The sequence below is a fragment of the Lepidochelys kempii genome, chromosome 6, assembly GCF_965140285.1.
Source record: "Lepidochelys kempii isolate rLepKem1 chromosome 6, rLepKem1.hap1, whole genome shotgun sequence".
Lineage (NCBI taxonomy): Eukaryota > Metazoa > Chordata > Testudines > Cheloniidae > Lepidochelys > Lepidochelys kempii.
Window position 1 is genome coordinate 56,314,759 of NC_136385.1, and position 19,195 is coordinate 56,333,953.

General features: G+C 41.4%; 1 protein-coding gene across 10 annotated transcripts in view; it reads right to left on the minus strand.

Moving 5' to 3' along the window:
• Positions 1 to 19,195, minus strand: part of LRRC4C (leucine rich repeat containing 4C) — an 850,059-nt gene that overhangs the window by 469,033 nt on the left and 361,831 nt on the right. The gene's annotated exons all lie outside the window — the stretch shown is intronic.

Sequence of the window (19,195 nt, forward strand, 5' to 3'; positions counted from 1 at the left end):
TACTGATTTGTCCATTATTGATAATTACTGGAAAAATATGATTTAACTGATGGCTAACTTACTTAATATTTGATATTAATGATTGAGATTTTTTTTTTATTCTTGCATGTAATTGGTCACATAATTCGCATGGTATTGCTCATAAGTCATCCAATCAAAAAACAGGAATAATTCAGTTTTCAGTATATAAATTATTCATTAACAGGATATTTCAGTATATAAATATTCATTAACAGGATGTTAATTTTTGTTTTTTATATATATTTTTCCTCATTTTTGCAAGAGTTCTTAATTGACAAGATTAAGAATGCGAGTGTAGCAAACCGACAGGCTGTATTTGCTAGAATATCATGAATACTTTTTGTGCTGCACTTTCCCATTTCGAATATGGCACAATGAAAAAAAAAATTTCTAGATCAAAGAAGGAAAAACAAAAAATGCTGAACTAACTCTGAAAGTGACACAAGTTTGTCAATTTCATTCTTCTTCAAAGTGAAGAATGAAGGGGGTCATTCATTTCACATTTCTATCTCCTGAACTTCTCAAAAATAAAAACAAATGCAGCTGCAATGCAGCAAGCCTGAGCGGTCAGCCAAGAAACTGACAGTCTCTTCTGGGAATGAAAAATGATTGTCAGCATGAAAGATAGTGCGGGATTTGCCTCTTCACCCAGCTATGTCTCAGTTTGCCTGTCATCATTTACTCATAAGGTCTGACCAGTTTGGGGAGGTATCAAGGGAGCAGCTGTCAAACTCAAGGCAGCAGGATTGTGAGGGGAGACTGGGGAGAACAATATAAAAACATCCCATTAAAATTATGATTGATCATGTCCTGTGTAATGGAGTCAAAGTGAACATCAAAAGTAGGCAAAGCGAGAAGGCAACGGTTCAAGGAAGAAATATTTAGTCACCCAACCCAAGACTTTCAAAAGTGGGTAACTCAAGTGATGAGTTCCTAGCAGCAAGCACTGAAGTAAGTCTATTCAGCTGCTGTTTTAGGACATCAAACAAATTTATTTTTTAATCTTTAGATTTAAGATTAGCAAATCACAAGATTAATAACTGGAGAATACTTGATTTTCTATTTTGCAGGAAACTCCACCATTTTGATTTCCCCACAGAACAAAGATTTTTTTTTTCCAACAATCTCCCAGGAAACAAAATGAAAAACATTTCAGGTTGATCAAACTATTTTGTTCCCATTTTGACTTATATTTCATGTTCTATTATATAATCATAGGACTGGAAGGCACATCAAGAGGTCATATAGTCCAGTGGTTCTCAAAGCCAGTCTGTCGCTTGTTTAGGGAAAGCCCCTGGCACGCCGGACCGGTTTGTTTACCTGCCGCATCCACAGGTTCGTCCGATTGCGGCTCCCACTGGCCGTGGTTCACCGCTCTAGCCCAATGGGGGCTGCGGGAAGGGTGGTCACCACGTCCCTTGGCCCGCGCCGCTTCCCGCAGCCCCTATTTGCCCGGAGCAGTGAACCACGGCAGGTAAACAAACTGGTCTGGGGCACCAGGGGCTTTCCCTGAACAAGCAGCAGACCAGCCTTGAGAACCACTGATCTAGTCCAGTCCCCTGCACTCATGGCAGGACTATTATCTAGACCATTCCTGATAAATGATTGTAAAATCTCCATCATTGGAGATTTTTAAGAGTAGGTTAGACAATCTCCCTAGGCCATTTATTCCAGTGCTTAACCACCCTGACAGGAAATTTTTCATAATGTCCAACCTAAACCTCCTTTGCTGAAATTTAAGTCCATTCCTTCTTGTCCTATCCTCAGAGGTTAAGAACAAGTCTTATCCCTCCTCCTTGTAACAGCCTTTTATGTATTTGAAAACTTATGTCCCCATTCAGTCTTCTCTTTTCCAGACTAAACAAACCCAATTTTTTCAATCTTCCTTCACAGGTCATGTTTTCTAGCCATTTAATGATTTTTGTTGCTCTTCTCTAGACTTTCTCCAATTTGTCCACATCTTTCCTGAAATGTGGTACTCAAAACTGGACACAATACTCCAGTTGAGGCCTAATCAGCACGGAGCAGAGCAGAAGAATTACTTCTCGTGTCTTGCTTACAATACTCCTGCTAATCCATCCCAGAATGTTTGCTTTTTTTGCAACCACATTACACTGTTGACTCATATTTAGCTTGTGATCCACTATAACCCCCAGATCCCTTTCTGCAGTACTCCTTCCTATGCAGTCATTTACCATTTTGTATGTGTGCAACTGATTGTCCTTACTGAATTTCATCCTATTTCCTTCTGACCATTTCTCCACTTTGTCCAGATCGTTTTCAATTTTAATCCTATTCTCCAAAGCACTTGCAACCCCTCCCAGCTTAGTATCATCCACAAACTTTATAAGTGTACTCTCTATGCCATTATCTAAATCATTGATGAAGATATTGGAGAACCAGACCCAGAACTGATCCCTGCAGGACCCCACTGAATATGCATATACCAGAGTTTGAGGCCAAGGAAACAAGGAAGGCATCTCCTGAAGAGTTGCAACCATGTCTTCTCCTCACACTTAAAACAACAATATTTTGTGTTGGACGATGTCACAAAAAGGTCTATCCCAGGGAAGCCCAAAGTGAGAAAAATCTTCCATAGAATAGGATCACTCAGCTCTAATTCATGATCCAGACAGAAATGTTTGCTCACTGTGTCTGCTACAGTGTTTTCCAGACCTGGTAGACATACTGCCAAGATGTTGATTCAGTAGGTTATGCTCCAGTTCCAAAGTTTTATTGCCTTTGCACACAAGGATTTGAATCTTGCTCCTCCTTGGCAGTTGCTTTGTTGTCTTATGGGACTCTGCCTGTGTTACCCTTGATCTTGGGTAGAAAGTGGCTGCATATTTAGTGAACTGTTCTGAGCTCAAGTAGATTGATTTAAAGAGGAAACTACTGAGACCCCATGTGCCTTGTACTCTGAGGTTCCGAAGGTGAGCTACCCTGCCTGCTAAGGAGACATCTGTGGTGGTGATCTTTGCAGGGGGCGGGGGGTACAGAACTCCCCGGCAAACATAGTGGGGCTCCTTCTACCATAACCTGAAGAAGTAGGTGCCGGGGTCAGGGTTGCATGTGGTTTCTCTGAGGAATTCCTGCATTTGGAGGACTCCGAGGCGGGTACCAAAGTTGGTGCAGAAGGGGGCTTTTGTTGAGAAACCTCAGTGTGCAGCACACTGGAGGCTGCCTTTGCCAGTACAGAGATCTCAGTATCAGAAGAGGCAGAAGCCTTGCCAGTACTTGTACCAGATTTGGTTGGGGGGCAACTTCTACCTCTTCTTAGTCCTTCTATTGTGGGATCTGTTCTGTTCTTCTTAGAAGATTTCAGAATGTCTGAAGGTGACCCCAGGTTTCTCCTCAATGAAGCTGGAGAAATGGAAGTTGCCCAGGCACACGGGTAGACGGAGGGTGACGTACCAGGGTGGAGGAAATAGGGGAAGAAATTGGGCCACAAAGTGGTAGCAGGTTTCAAAACAACAACATTCCATAAGAAGGAATTTGAGCCTTTCCTCAGCTTCCTGGATCTGCTCTTAAAGCCAATGCAATCTTTGCACTTAGATAGAATGTGGTACTCTCCAAGAGAGCAGAAGCAGCTGGAATGTCCAACTCTGTGGGAAAAAGAACTACTTCAGATTTGGCAGGACTTGAAGTCTGGAGTTTGGGCCATACCCCCGAAGACAGAAGGCCACAGGCAAAGAGAAGCAGCCCAGGTCAGATGTGAGGGAGTCACAAACACAAAAACAAAAAAGTGGGAGGGACCGCTGTCCCCTTTGACAGTTCTCAGGGTACGCTGGAGTGAGAGTCACCTTATTATTTCCTGCTTCCATTTAGATGGAGTCTAGTTTGTGGTGGCTCCTTAATATCACCAGCCTGACAGCCACTCAATCAATCATTCTGCCACTGGCGATGTCAGCCCTGATTTTTGCTTTACAAGTTAACCCAAGGTACACCCCAGTTCCCAAGTTTCTTTGAAGTACTCCTCTCTGATATCTAGCTCTGACAGAAGCTACTCATAGAAATGATGGATTCCCTGCTCCCAGAGGAACAGCGTATCCTGGTTTAAGCTGAAGTCACCACTCCTGTATAATACACCACACTTAGAATCATAGAATATCAGGGTTGGAAGGGACCTCAGGAGGTCATCTAGTCCAACCCCCTGCTCAAAAGCAGGACCCATCCCCAATTAAATCACTTGAGAGCACTTACAATAAAACAAAAAAAAATGATTATGAAAAACTCCATTAGAAACAGAGAGTGATGTGAACAAATAGCTATAACATAAAACAAAAATCACAAGATACAAACTGAAAAGGAGTACTTGTGGCACCTTAGAAACTAACCAATTTATTTGAGCATGAGCTTTCGTGAGCTACAGCTCACTTCAAAGTGAGCTGTAGCTCACGAAAGCTCATGCTCAAATAAATTGGTTTGTCTCTAAGGTGCCACAAGTCCTCCTTTTCTTTTTGCGAATACAGACTAACACGGCTGTTACTCTGAAACCTGTCAAAGATACAAGCTAGGGCCTACATTTATCAAGTTACCTTTCCTTAAAATAGTTTTCAGTCAAGAGTTCAGTTTGTTGCAGAGCTGGCTGACTTCACAGGAGCCAGGATCCAAATGTTTAGGAAAACACACCACCGTTCCACAACATGTCTCCTCAATGAATGGATAAAGAGTGTCTTTCTCCACTATGATAATCTGAATCAGTCTCTTGTCTTTATAACAGACTATGGATTATGTTTCTTTTTTTTTTTAACCTCCAAGTGGTTTCAGTTGTTTGCAGTTGTCTTTTATGATCTTCCATTGACTGTTCTGTGATGGGGCAAAGGTAGACAATTGAGTCTTGCATTACATTACCAGCTAACGAGGGATGAGTGGCAACTCTCCCCTGTATGAATAGGCCATCATCAAGTAATATCACTCCTAGGTGACTCCTTTTAACATTTAGATGACAAGGGCATACATTTCAATATAGTTGAGAGCTGGCTGTATTTCAAGGAATCCCTGTTGAGGTTACAGGGACAAACCATCCCGATGAGTCGAAAGAATAGTAAATATGGCAGGCGACCAGCTTGGCTTAATGGTGAAATCCTAGCGGATCTTAAACATAAAAAAGAAGCTTACAAGAAGTGGAAGGTTGGACATATGACCAGGGAAGAGTATAAAAATATTGCTCGGGCATGTAGGAATGTTATCAGGAGGGCCAAATCGCACCTGGAGCTGCAGCTAGCCAGAGATGTCAAGAGTAACAAGAAGGGTTTCTTCAGGTATGTTGGCAACAAGAAGAAAGCCAAGGAATGTGTGGGCCCCTTACTGAATGAGGGAGGCAACCTAGTGACAGAGGATGTGGAAAAAGCTAATGTACTCAATGCTTTTTTTGCCTCTGTTCTCACTAACAAGGTCAGCTCTCAGACTGCTGCGCTGGGCATCACAAAATGCGGAAGAGATGGCCAGCCCTCTGTGGAGATAGAGGCGGTTAGGGACTATTTAGAAAAGCTGGACGTGCACAAGTCCATGGGGCCGGACGAGTTGCATCCGAGAGTGCTGAAGGAATTGGCGGCTGTGATTGCAGAGCCACTGGCCATTATCTTTGAAAACTCGTGGCGAACCGGGGAAGTCCCGGATGACTGGAAAAAGGCTAATGTAGTGCCAATCTTTAAAAAAGGGAAGAAGGAAGATCCTGGGAACTACAGGCCAGTCAGCCTCACCTCAGTCCCTGGAAAAATCATGGAGCAGGTCCTCAAAGAATCAATCCTGAAGCACTTGCATGAGAGGAAAGTGATCAGGAACAGCCAGCATGGATTCACCAAGGGAAGGTCACGCCTGACTAATCTAATCGCCTTTTATGATGAGATTACTGGTTCTGTGGATGAAGGGAAAGCAGTGGATGTATTGTTTCTTGACTTTAGCAAAGCTTTTGACACGGTCTCCCATAGTATTCTTGTCACCAAGTTAAGGAAGTATGGGCTGGATGAATGCACTATAAGGTGGGTAGAAAGCTGGCTAGATTGTCGGGCTCAACGGGTAGTGATCAATGGCTCCATGTCTAGTTGGCAGCCGGTATCAAGTGGAGTGCCCCAAGGGTCGGTCCTGGGGCCGGTTTTATTCAATATCTTCATAAATGATCTGGAGGATGGTGTGGATTGCACTCTCAGCAAATTTGCGGATGATACTAAACTGGGAGGAGTGGTAGATACGCTGGAGGGGAGGGATAGGATACAGAAGGACCTAGACCAATTGGAAGATTGGGCCAAAAGGAATCTGATGAGGTTCAATAAGGATAAGTGCAGGGTCCTGCACTTAGGACGGAAGAACCCAATGCACAGCTACAGACTAGGGACCGAATGGCTAGGCAGCAGTTCTGCGGAAAAGGACCTAGGGGTGACAGTGGACGAGAAGCTGGATATGAGTCAGCAGTGTGCCCTTGTTGCCAAGAAGGCCAATGGCATTTTGGGATGTATAAGTAGGGGCATAGCGAGCAGATCGAGGGACGTGATCGTTCCCCTCTATTCGACATTGGTGAGGCCTCATCTGGAGTACTGTGTCCAGTTTTGGGCCCCACACTTCAAGAAGGATGTGGATAAATTGGAGAGAGTCCAGCGAAGGGCAACAAAAATGATTAGGGGACTGGAACACATGAGTTATGAGGAGAGGCTGAGGGAGCTGGGATTGTTTAGCCTGCAGAAGAGAAGAATGAGGGGGGATTTGATAGCTGCTTTCAACTACCTGAAAGGGGGTTCCAAAGAGGATGGCTCTAGACTGTTCTCAATGGTAGCAGATGACAGAACGAGGAGTAATGGTCTCAAGTTGCAGTGGGGGAGGTTTAGATTGGATATTAGGAAAAACTTTTTCACTAAGAGGGTAGTGAAACACTGGAATGCGTTACCTAGGGAGGTGGTAGAATCTCCTTCCTTAGAGGTTTTTAAGGTCAGGCTTGACAAAGCCCTGGCTGGGATTATTTAACTGGGAATTGGTCCTGCTTTGAGCAGGGGGTTGGACTAGATGACCTTCTGGGGTCCCTTCCAACCCTGATATTCTATGATTCTATGATTCTATGATAGTTACATTAACATATAGTTAAATACTACCCATATACACAGCATGCCATGATTATGAACATCAGTAAGCTGCAAGCTTTCAATAGAGACCTTACATGTTACTCTTTATGGACAAATACCCTATAAACAATTTATTTAATATAGTGAATTTCTCAGGTTTGAGATAAGAGTTGTTTGCAAAGAATGGGGAACCTTTGCTCAAGGATGCCTTTGTCTCTCAAGTCCCCAGAGCACACATACTATGTGCAAGGAATTAATAAAACAATAAATAAAATTAAATTGAAATAAAATAAAATAAAAAAGATAAAAATAAGTAAGCTAGCTATGCTTGACGCTAATGGCGGTTGGAAAACTCCACCTCTAGCTGCAGGTAGTTGAGAAGGAACTGGAGCAGTGGTCAGCTTTCCCCTATATGTCCTTGTATTAGAGCATGAGGAAGATTAGGGTGCAAGACTCTGTGGGCACCGGTACCAAAAATATCCAAACAAGAGCCAGCAGGGGGCATGCACACCCCTAAAATGACAGCTACTTGTAGTAGTATCTATAACACTTCCCTAACAGCACCACACCATTTTGTGCTTCCATAACACTTTCCTTCTGATGCTCCCCAAGCATCGAAAAACATTCATGAATGTGTCCCAACAGCCCCACTTTGAGGTAAATATCATCCCCATTTTACATTTGAGGAAACTGAGTAATGATGTGGTTAAGGGATTTTCACAAGGCCATAATGAAATCTATGGCAGGGCCAAGAAATAATTTATCTCTGAATCCTAGTACTTGGTCATGCATAGTCTAGCCTTTGCGTGCGTAAATGGACATTTGTACATGCATATCAGTTAATTAGATCCCTAATTATCCTTTTACACATTTCTTCATGCACAAAAATAAATAAAGGCGTTTCTGTGGGTCCAGTTATGTATCCCATAGAACAATGCTGGATACAGTCTCTGAGCTGCTGGTACAATAAGCTTGTGATGTTTATATCTGAAACCATTTTGTACCACTCGGGGAACTGAACTACTGAAGAGTTGTTTGTTTTCAAGTATCTTAAATCTCCTGCTCACTAGATTAAACATATGATAAATAGCTATAAATATAAAAATCAGCAAATACAGAATTTGTGAGCAACTATTCACACTGAGGTATTAAATGCTAACTGGAGACTAGATGCAAAAAATAATTGCCAATATTTTCCTCACAAATACTAAACCTTTAAGTACCAAAAAAAACAAACAAGCACACAATTAGCAAACTGACAAAATATTCTCCTGAGTCCTGCCATCAGCTGCTGTTCCTGTGAATACTATTTGCTGTATTAACCCATCTCTAGAATGGAACATGCTCCTTTCCCTTCTTGTTTCAGAATGTTTTGTGCACAGCATATTGACAGCATGTCAAGCCGTTTTTCCACTGTTAGAAACGGTTTATTTTAAAATCGTGTCACTGGTTGACATGCTGTAAAGGTGACTGAGTACTTGCAAAGGTAATAGGCTTGTTATTAACACCATTTGCTAACGAGTTACTGTAACATACCATACATATATGTCTCATCATTGCTGGCACCATTCCAGGTGTAAAATGTTGGCTAATATTCACTGCAGGGAAAGTGTCTTAATTCATGAATATTGTAACTAGGTTGCATGCTCTAGTTGTCACAGTTTCAGGATAACTGCACCTGTATTCCTGCTTCATGGCCCCTCAAAGGAACAACTGAAGGTTTCCAGCTCCGAGCTGTCACCTCTCTTGAGTAGACACCTGTACCTCTCTACTTCCTGACCAAGGGTTTTAAGGTGGTACAGTTCCCTGCCTTACATTGCAATATCCCCAGCAAGCCACTCTGCCTGTAGTTTATTTTCTCACCAAGAGCACATGACCAGTGTATTGCCAGCAGTTATCAGTTACCACACAGCTCTTTCTAAGTAAGCAAATTTATTCTTAAGGTAAAAGCATTTCAGAAAAAAATATAATAAGAGTTCCTGTATGCAGGCTAAAACCTTACAAGAAGTCACCATATCAGTCTTATGGGGCCCTGTTACAGGGTTCTCATTCACTGCTACTGCACCTCCTTGTGTTTAGATTTGGAAAGGTGTCTCATGGCATTGATTGTCCCCTTCTGCTCGCTCTATGATAGTCTCTCCTAGTAACTTGGGCCTCTGATCAGAGCTCCATCTAGTCCACCCATTCTGGGGTTACAAAGTCCAAAAGGACCACTGTAAAATGCTTCTCTGGCCAGCACATCCCTCGGCCCACGCCACTTCCCGCAGCCCCCATTGGCCTGGAAAAGCGAACCGCGGCTAGTGGGAACTGCGATCAGCCGAACCTGCGGAGGCAGCAGGTAAACAAACCGTCCCGGCCTGCCAGTGGATTTCCCTGACAGGCCACATGCCAAAGGTTGCCGATCCCTGCTATAGCACCTTTCATCTAAGGAAATCTAAGCATTTTACAAACCTTTCCTCACAACAGCTCTGCAACATTTATATGACTATTTCCATGTTATAAAAGGATAAAACAAGGAACAGTAGAGGTTAAATGGTCACACAGCAAGTCATTAGTACAAGTAGTATAGGAAAAAAATTCTAACTCTCGGCTCCTGTTCTTACCACTAAATATACTGCCCTCCCTATTGCATTTATACCAATAGCCTAATCAATGGAGAGTAAGTGAAACCCAGCATCATGGTCAAGTGTCATGGATAACAATAAGAACTTTGTAAAACCAGAGAATGACTGTGGCCCCAGCAAGTCTCCTGCTTTCCTAAAGTTATTTCAATTGGCTGGTTTCCTTCCCTGTGATTATCAGTTTAGGAACTCTTCCAATTCTTAAGCTCATTGATAATTTTTAAAACTTCAGTAGCCATTTACCTTCCATTCATTCCTTGTTCATTTCAGAAATTCAGTTTGAACTGATCCAACCTTTTCCTTGAAATTCCAGGTAAAGCAAACACATGAGGGTTGTTGGGTTTTTTTTGTTTGTTTGTTTGTTTTTTTAAGAAAACATACACCGGTAATATCTTATATTTTGTTTGTAATGTTAAAAAATGCTTGAAGAAATCTGGGAGTGCAAGCCTTTGGAAGGCCAATTTTTATTATATAATTCAAGGAGGAAAATCATAACCATAGATTTAAACAAACAAAAAAAAAAACCAACACTTTCTTCTTTCCAAAAAAAATAAAAAAAAATAATAGAAATTAACCAAATATTTCCTAAAAATAAACACTAAAAAAATTGCAATTAAAACAGCATGCCTTTGAATCCCTCTCTCTTTTCTTATATTTATATTTTTCAAAAGTAAAACAATTATGTGTAAAATCCTATCCGGACCCCAGTTTCCTACTTTGCAGGTCAGGTTTTCTAGTTTTCAGTAACCTCTCTTGGAACTGACATTATTCATGACAAAAAAATGCCAGGAAAGTTTCCTGGAATGTTTATCTTCTCCACTAAAAATGTCCACTCTATTTCATTCAGAAACCATATAAAATCCTAGCAATGAAACCCCTGTGGGTGGGGTGGCGGGACACTCAAGAAAGCCAGAATGACTGCACTTGCCTTTCTTGTCTCCTATGAAGATCAGGCCTGGCTTCAGCCCTATGAAGGTCAGGCCACTACTTTCAAAACAAAACAAAACCCAAAAAAACCAAGACTCTTCCTCCTGTGAAAAAGTCTTGTACCAACAAACTTGAGCATGGGAAGAAAATGCCAGTCGTGCCCTACCTCATCAACTTCTAATTTTGAAAAGCAATGTCCTGTCTCCTGGGTAAAAGAGCCCCACTCTACAAGCCTCACTCGGAGAGCCCAGAGCCCGACTCTTACAATGTTGTTTGTGCTGTATTTCCATGCAAATTATTCTCCACTTTCTCACTGTCTTATTTGTCAGCTCAGAGTATGTTTAGAAGTCCCCTTTAAATGGTTCTAGTTCTGTACCTCCAACATAGGGGACAATCATACCAGGCATGCTCCTGTCCATTAATCCATCATCTGGTCATATCATTTTTCTGGTGTATGTGTTTTTTGAATGAGCTACAGTGATAGTTTGCCAAAATATTGATCGTATAATCTTAATTCTTACCCAGAAATATCTCCATTGATCTTGCATTGTCCTATTTCACGGGCTTCCTACCCTAAACTTATGATGGTTACAGTTCCCTTGGGTTCTCAGTCACTTGCTATTCCAGAACTCTACTTTTGTTGTTCAACCGGTAAATGAGGCTTTTTGCACAGGTTGCCCTTTTTTATCTGCAAAGCAGCCTGAACTCCTCACAGTCAATGATGTTCACTTGCTACCATGTTTTTAAAAAGGTAAGATGAAGACTCTCTCTTTTTAAGACTGCATTTAGCTGAGCTCATGTATAATCCTTTTCAAAGTGTTCAGCACCTTAGAATGTTGTTTACATGATAAGGCACTTTACAGATGAGCCAAACATGAACATTAGATTTGAGGTTGTTCCTCAAACACTGCACACGAGCAAATGCTCAGGGCAGCTACACAGCTCTCTTTTGCCCAGAGAACTGAGCATGAGGATGGGCTGATGCATTGGCTGTCTGCAGCAGTCAGAAGGTTCAGGAAGCAGCCTTCCCCAACCTTAGACCTTTAAGCAGAACACTGTTCTGTAATGACCCCATTTGACTTAATGGCAGCACTTTATACTATGAACTGATATGTGATCTCAAGAAGATGCTAGAGGAATCAGACCCCAAAACATTATATCCTGTGGTCTGAGAGGATATATGAACGGACACAGAACATTGCTTACTCCACCTGACAGCAGTTACTTCTTCTGCTCCAATGTTGATAACAGCCACTTGGGCAATTTGGACAGAATCAAACAGACCATGACATAAGATTGTAAGACCCTTGGGTAGGAACCATAAGGTCTCAATTGTTTGAAAAGTGCCAAGCCCACTGCTGTTTGATGAATACATTATAATATGAAATGTTTCATGTCAGCTGTGAGCACATGCTCCCCGTAACAAAGAAAATGCCATCAGGCTCAGGGGCTAAGACACTAAAAAACACAGTTAAGCATTTTTAAAAATCCATAATAATTTTCAAGATTCTATTTTTCATGTATTTATTTTTTTAAGTAAAACAAAACATCACAGTTGGAACACCAAACTGTCTTCTTCATCTAAACAGTGCAAATGCAGCACCCTCCAGTTGGGGTTGTACCAACTAGCATCTTAAACTACTACAACCCACCATATAAACTTGACTAGATGAACTCTCTCAGGTGCTTTATGTATGTATGTTTATGAGCCTCTTGGTTATGTCTACTGAAATTAAAGGACATTGCACATTGTGAATGATTCAGATATCAGGTGACAAGACTGTAAAGCAAAACAGAAGAATCATGTCCAAACTCTGTGGCAGTTTGTAGAGGAGGAAGACCTCATGTCAGGAGCAATCAAGTATATCACCCAAAGCTATCTTGCACTGTGTTTTTAGATGCCCGAGGAGTTATGTGGACACTGGGAATTAAATGAGTTAATAATAAATATGGTATAGCCAGAAACAAGTTTGTCTATGTCTGCCCTCCATGTCGCTTTCCGTTCACAACACTATGTGGACACACTTGCAAAGGCACAGCTCTCCTGACTTGGCAGCTAATAAGGGCATCTGTTTGTGTAGGAAATCCAGACCTGCTGTTTATATTTTTGACTCCTTCTAGCCTATACTAGCTGAATGCTTTAATTTGAGACATGAAAGTGCAAACATGATAAGGTGATAGATAACTTTGAATGTATTATAGCGAGTGGGGAAGCGGGAAGAGTTTGCGTTTTGTTTTTAAACAAGACATTTTCCCCTCCTTACCATTCTGTCCAATAATCATAAAGTAAATTATAATTGTTAACACTTACATATCACTTCTCTCATCTGTATGTCTCATACTGGTTATTACCAAATTACTTTTATGGACTTGGAAACAAAGACACACTGATTTATCCAAGGTCATACAATGAGTCAGTGAAAGATTTGAGAGTAGAACCCGGAGCCACTGACTCAGTCCAGTCAGTGTCCTAACAACCGTGTAATACTGAGGAGCAAGCACTGGATAGGGGAACATAAGATATGCAGACTCTGGAACCAACCACAAACTTACATCAAATATGAATCCACTACACCACCCACAGCCCTCGAGCACATTACCCAGGGAGTGCAGCAGTGAATGGCAGACCAATGAGGAACAGCCTTCTCTTTCTTCTGCTCTCAGGGATGGCCTCCAGCAGTGCAGGACTGTTCTTAGACAGCAACTTCTTTATTCAGCTATCCCTCTGCTTCCATTCACACAGGTGAAGTGAGCACTCAGATTTGGACAGTGCTTTTCACACAAGTTCATTGTGATGAACCTTAGCAGGACCTAACTTATAGCACAGACAACAAAGCTAGTACTATGCCTCATAGCATTAAGATGATACACCACTTGAAGACACCTGCATATAGTAAACCAAGCAGAGAGTTTTTCTCATAATTCCCAGCAAGATTCCCCACAAAAAAGTAGCAATGTTTAGGACCAGATCCTCAACTGATATAAACTGCCATAGTTCCATGGAAGTGATTGCAACTACGCTGGTTTACACAAGATGAACATCTGGTCCTAGGCAAGTTGCTTTATTAATCTAAGATTCATTTCAGTTTGTGACTGAACTTCCTACAATGAAAGACAGGCACAAAAATCACCCTCAAAACAAGCAGAAAAGACTACCTGCACTCTCTATTGGACAAAATGTGTATTTTGCTGTGGCCAGCCTGTATGGTCTATACCATATTTTCAACTGTACAAGTGTTGTATTTTTTTTAAAAGGTCTTGGAGAGCTTCTGACGCCTGTGTGAAAATCAGGCATTTGTAGAGCATCAATCCTGCAGAGCACCAAAACAGGATTCCTAGGTTTAGTTCCTATATTTGGCATTGACCTACCTGATATAGTCACACTACCATTTTGGTAGCGTAGAGGGATCCACTCACTGCAGGAGAGCCTCCTCATGGCCAGGCACAGCATAGCAGCTGTATCCTCATATAGCTTCCTCTACTGATGGCTGTTCTGTCACTGCTGTGATCTCTCTTCCCACAGCTTGACCCTTCAGCCAGGTCACACGTTAGTCCACCCCTTCTGGCGTAACAGAGTCCAACCCAGCTATAGTTCAATAACCTTACAGGAAGTCTTCTATCAGTCTCTGGGTTCCATTATCTTTATACCTTTTCAGACGGTTTCCTCTCCCCTTCCTTGGTGGCTGGTAGGGGAACCCAGGCCCACCCTCTTCTGTAGGTTCCAGCCCAGGGACCCTGTAGCCGGCATCAAAGATTTGCTCCCTCATACTCTTTGATGTCTCTCAGGTGCACTACTCTGCCCCCCGATAATGACTGCAGACAGACTGACTTACTCTAACGCGTGCACACACACTCTCTTTTTCTCTGTGCAGCCCCCTTTCTGCTACAGATTTTGTGGCTTTATAACCACTACCTAGCCTTTCCACAGCTGGACTTAGTTATCCATTACACCTGGCTCTCTCTGTCTCGCACGTACTGCCAGGTATGTTAATTGGCCTCAGCCCACTTTAACTCCTTTAGGGCCTGTGTGGGGTACACACCCCAGAACAGGTACCTAAAGTGGAATGAGGGGTATAAAACAGGTGACACATAGGTACCCAAACTTTTAAATGAAGTCTGATTGTTTAGAATCTTAAGACTTCAGAAACTACCTCCCCTGCCCTGTTTTTTCCAGAGCCAGTAGGGAATTTTTGAACAGAGCTTGTTGGGGTCAGAAAATATCAATTTGTCAAAACTGAAACTTTTTGTGGAAATGTGTCACTTCTGATAAAAAGTTCTCAGGTCCAGGAGGGAGAGACCCCATCACATAATAGCTATGTGGTAGGTGTTCACCTGAAATGAGAGACTCCCAGGCTCTGCCTGAACCTGGGTCTTCCACTTGCCAGATGAGGGCCTACCCATGGAGCTATTGGGTATTCTGAAATAGGTGGGTCTCTCTTTCCTCCTCCACCCCGTATCTTTTTCTTCCTCCCGTCCCCTTATGTTTCTCCACACACCCCCCCCCCCAAAACCATTTAAATGGTCTGAGTTTCATTCCTCACTGGAATGAAAACAAATAATCAAACCACAACGTTTTCCAGAGATTGGAATTCTTGTTTTCTGGCCAGGCCTACTTTCTTTCTTCGTGGTTCATTCAGCCCAACATGCTTAAAAACTCTGAATGTAAAGGCAACGTAAAAATGCCTTTTGTGACTACTTTGATACTTGGTTCACTCAAACTGAAGCTCAGTGTCCTGACTGAAACAGTTTGCTGCAGATTAAATAGAAACTACTGGTATGTTGAGATCAGCTACTTCGAGTCTTAGCCAAGGAGATATTTGAAGTATTTTATGACTATTGCCCTGAGACAGCTTGTGGCAGCTCTATGATTCTCTTGTCCAAATTGGTTTAGACACATTTCAGCAAATGGAAGTGATCCATTGTCAGGTTCTTTTTGTGCAACAGTGAGAACATCTGAAGCCACATAGCTGGTTTGATTAATCTCAAGTGTCTTTAGTGCGACAACAGCTACATTCATCTTTATAGTGTTTGATAGAAGTTACAGCATAAGTCAAAGCTAATGGCAAGCCCAGCCAGGAATTCAGAAGCACAAACACTACAGATACGGAGTTCATTATTGCAAACATTGGCAAATCTCATACAGAGTGAGCATTCTGCTAAGTGTCTGAAACTGGAGTGTTTATCTGAACTACCCCAACCACTTAATTCTGCAATATTTGGTTGGAGATCTCATGACATTTCACATAGTTCCTGCTTCCATTCAGAACACTCACTCTCTATAGATATAGATACAGCTATGTGTATATACACGCCCATCCACCCTGTTTATGGAGGTGGTTTCAATTAGATTAACTGAAGAAACTTGTAATATATTTACTACATGCCTGTGCAATCAGTTGCATGCTACAATTTATTTATCAAATGCCAATGCTCTTTATCGTATATTTATGACTACGTCACCTAATCACTACTCCATCTCCCCAGGATTTACTCTAGCATTCCAAATCCAGCTTGTTTACTCCCCGCAATCACACACACACACTGAGATCTTTACAGCTGGATTTGAGGTTGACAAGAATCTGACTTTACAGGCAAAGGGATATGGAAGTATCTCAAATAATAATAATATCTACCTCAGGAGGGCGAGGAGAGTAATTGTTTACATAGTACTTTGAGATGGCTGGATGCAAACTGTAACTCAGTGGTAATATGGTAACAGCTGCCAATATAACCTCAGTCTAAGTGAGAATTAAAGAAAATAAGAAACAAAAGAGAGGAAAAGCAAGAATTCAAAGGCACTTCTGTTTCAAATGACTTTTTAAACAGTATGATTTGTCTAACATATTATTAAGGGCTCTTCAGAGGAAAAGGGGAAAAAAATGGACTAATAGCAAAGAGCCTATTGATTGAAGTGTAATTTCTATTATCACAGCTAAATTGTATTTTCGCATGCAAGCTGGAACCTCAGTAAACAGAGATTATTTTTGCATGGGTCCCCTTAAACATATTGTTGCTCATTTCTGTGCTTTGTGTTGTGTCCATTTTATATTAAAATTGAAAACAGTAGTGATTCATGTGCCGATACAGAATGTGATGTTTTTAATTAGAAGCCATTTCTCTTACAGCCTCCTGCATCACTTCTCAATGCATTCAATTTTAAATGGCACTGTCAATATAAAAACCCATTTGAAGATATTCCTTATATGGGTTCCCACTAGCACCACCCAAACTGTTAAAACTGAAAGTATTTTTAAAATGCTCAATGGTAGGAGGGTTAGGCCATTGCCGAAAGTCAGTGGAAGTTTTAACATTTATTTAGCTGGGAATAAAGATTTTGAAAATCCCAACACTGGGGTATGTTTAATTATCTTGTTCATTTTTTGGGAACTTCACTTACAGTTTGTCTACTGTACATTGCAGTTTGTATCGTATCCACATTAGCTGTACTCTAGGTAGCTCACGAAAAAAAAAACATGAGGACACAGTGACACAGGCTTCAGCCTAGACTGCACGATCCTGCCTGACCCCTCTGGATACACACATGCTGGTCAGCGTGTGCTGAAACCCATGCCTCTGCATCCTCACATTTATTTTTGTTGAACTAGCTAGATTACAGCTACCACAAGTACATCCACATGTGCCGCCAGAGGCAGAAATTTTGCGTATAGGGTGTGAACAATGTGCTCCACCATTACACTTGCTTCCACTGGTGCCCTGGCTCTGCTGTGTATTCTGATACAGAAGTGGGGCATGCCCCTCTTTATCTCTGCATCCTTCTTGTTCTTCTGTTCCTCAAAGGGGAGCAGGAGCAAGTAATCCCTGTGCAGCCCAGAGGGCAGAGGATGAATGGACTGCTACTGCATGCAGCTATGCAAGGGGATTGGGACGCTTCTTGTTCAACCCTCCACCCCAAGATCCTGTAGTCAGTAGTTTCATTTTTATTTTTAAATTGCTCTATGATCAGTTTCACTCATTCTAGAACAAGAGAGTGTATTGGGTTTGAGACATCAGCACTATAGTAAGTTTTTAAAACATTAACTTTTAAAATAAATGGAAAGGACATTTTTAGTGAACAAACTAAGTTTTGAAAATCTATTTTCTCTCCAAAACAATGAACATTTTGAACTTAAACCACATTACCACTGATCTTTTAAACACATTTTTGAACAGAAACATTTTGATGTACAGATCAGACTCATGAAAATATTTGTTTTCCTCTGCAATCTAATCCTGCATTTATCATGAATAAAACTATAAATATCGCCAATATCCTACTTAAAGGGATGAATCTGGATACCACAGACAGATAGTTGAATGACTGGTTTCAAAAGAACTTCAATGAATTTAGCCCATATTTCTTTTCATAAGTCATCTGTGAACAGACCAACTTGTACTAATTAATTTACTACTCATAATTGTTTGAAACGTGTTTGTGAACAAATTTTAGCATATTGGTTGTTTACAAACTTTACAATTTGGCTACTCACTATTCTGGAATAGTAACTGGTCATTTAAGTCACATAGTATCGTTTCTACTCTCTCACTGGAGCTTTTAAAGCACAAGAATAACTAAAAGAATTATAAGCAGTGAACAGCAACTATCAAACAACAGTGAATCTTTTTGATTATGCACAAAATCCTTTGCAGTCACGATAATTTGGGTATTATAAACAGGACAAACATCCAGTTCCCAAGTATTTGGGTGAACAAAACCTGCTCTCACAAATGTTTATGAATAGTGTTGATGGGGCAGGAGGGAGGTAAACAAGAGTATGAACATAGTAGAACCAAGCCACTATTCAAAATTCAAATGGAATTTCACAGACACTCTTTTTGCAGAATCTTTTTGCACTGGAATCTTACACTGGACCTATATCAGACCAAAAGGGCTCTAGTCAGGAATGTCCAACAAATATAGGGGGAAAAAAAATCAAGAATTACAATCCCACTAACAGCAATATCAGAGATGATTTTGCTATTCTAGACTGACCGTGCTTAGTGCATATTGCAATCAGACTTGGAAGAAATGGCCTTTTGTCCTTCTCAGGTTTAATGTACTAATACACCAGGGAAGGTCATTAATATTACTTAGGATCTTCTCAGAGCTGAAAAGTTTAATCAAAGTTTACATCACTGGCTGCCGCTCTGTAGCTTAGTTTGTAGCATTCCTGCTACATAAAGGTCAAGATGATGCTATTTTTGGGCAAGAGAATTAATAGCGAGGTCTATCTAGACTTTGGCCAGGCAGGCTCTGTATAATTTTCTCTAGTGCTTAGTTTTATGAATTATCATAAATCCTGGCCTGTGTTGTCATGGATTCTCCCTGAGCTGAGGTTATCTATTGCATAGTAGCATGTGATGAAGACTAATGTTTATGAGTCAGGCTAAGAGACAGCATCCTCAGCAGAGACAGAATTCCCACTGATCACCATGAATCTAGTATGTTATGGCCTTACATTCATGTTTCAGTTGACACACAAGTCAGCAGCACTGACAGAGGACCAGAAGAGGAGGGCTAGTTTCATGGCTTGCTGCCTCCATGTGTTCCCTAATACAGCTTACCTATGGGCC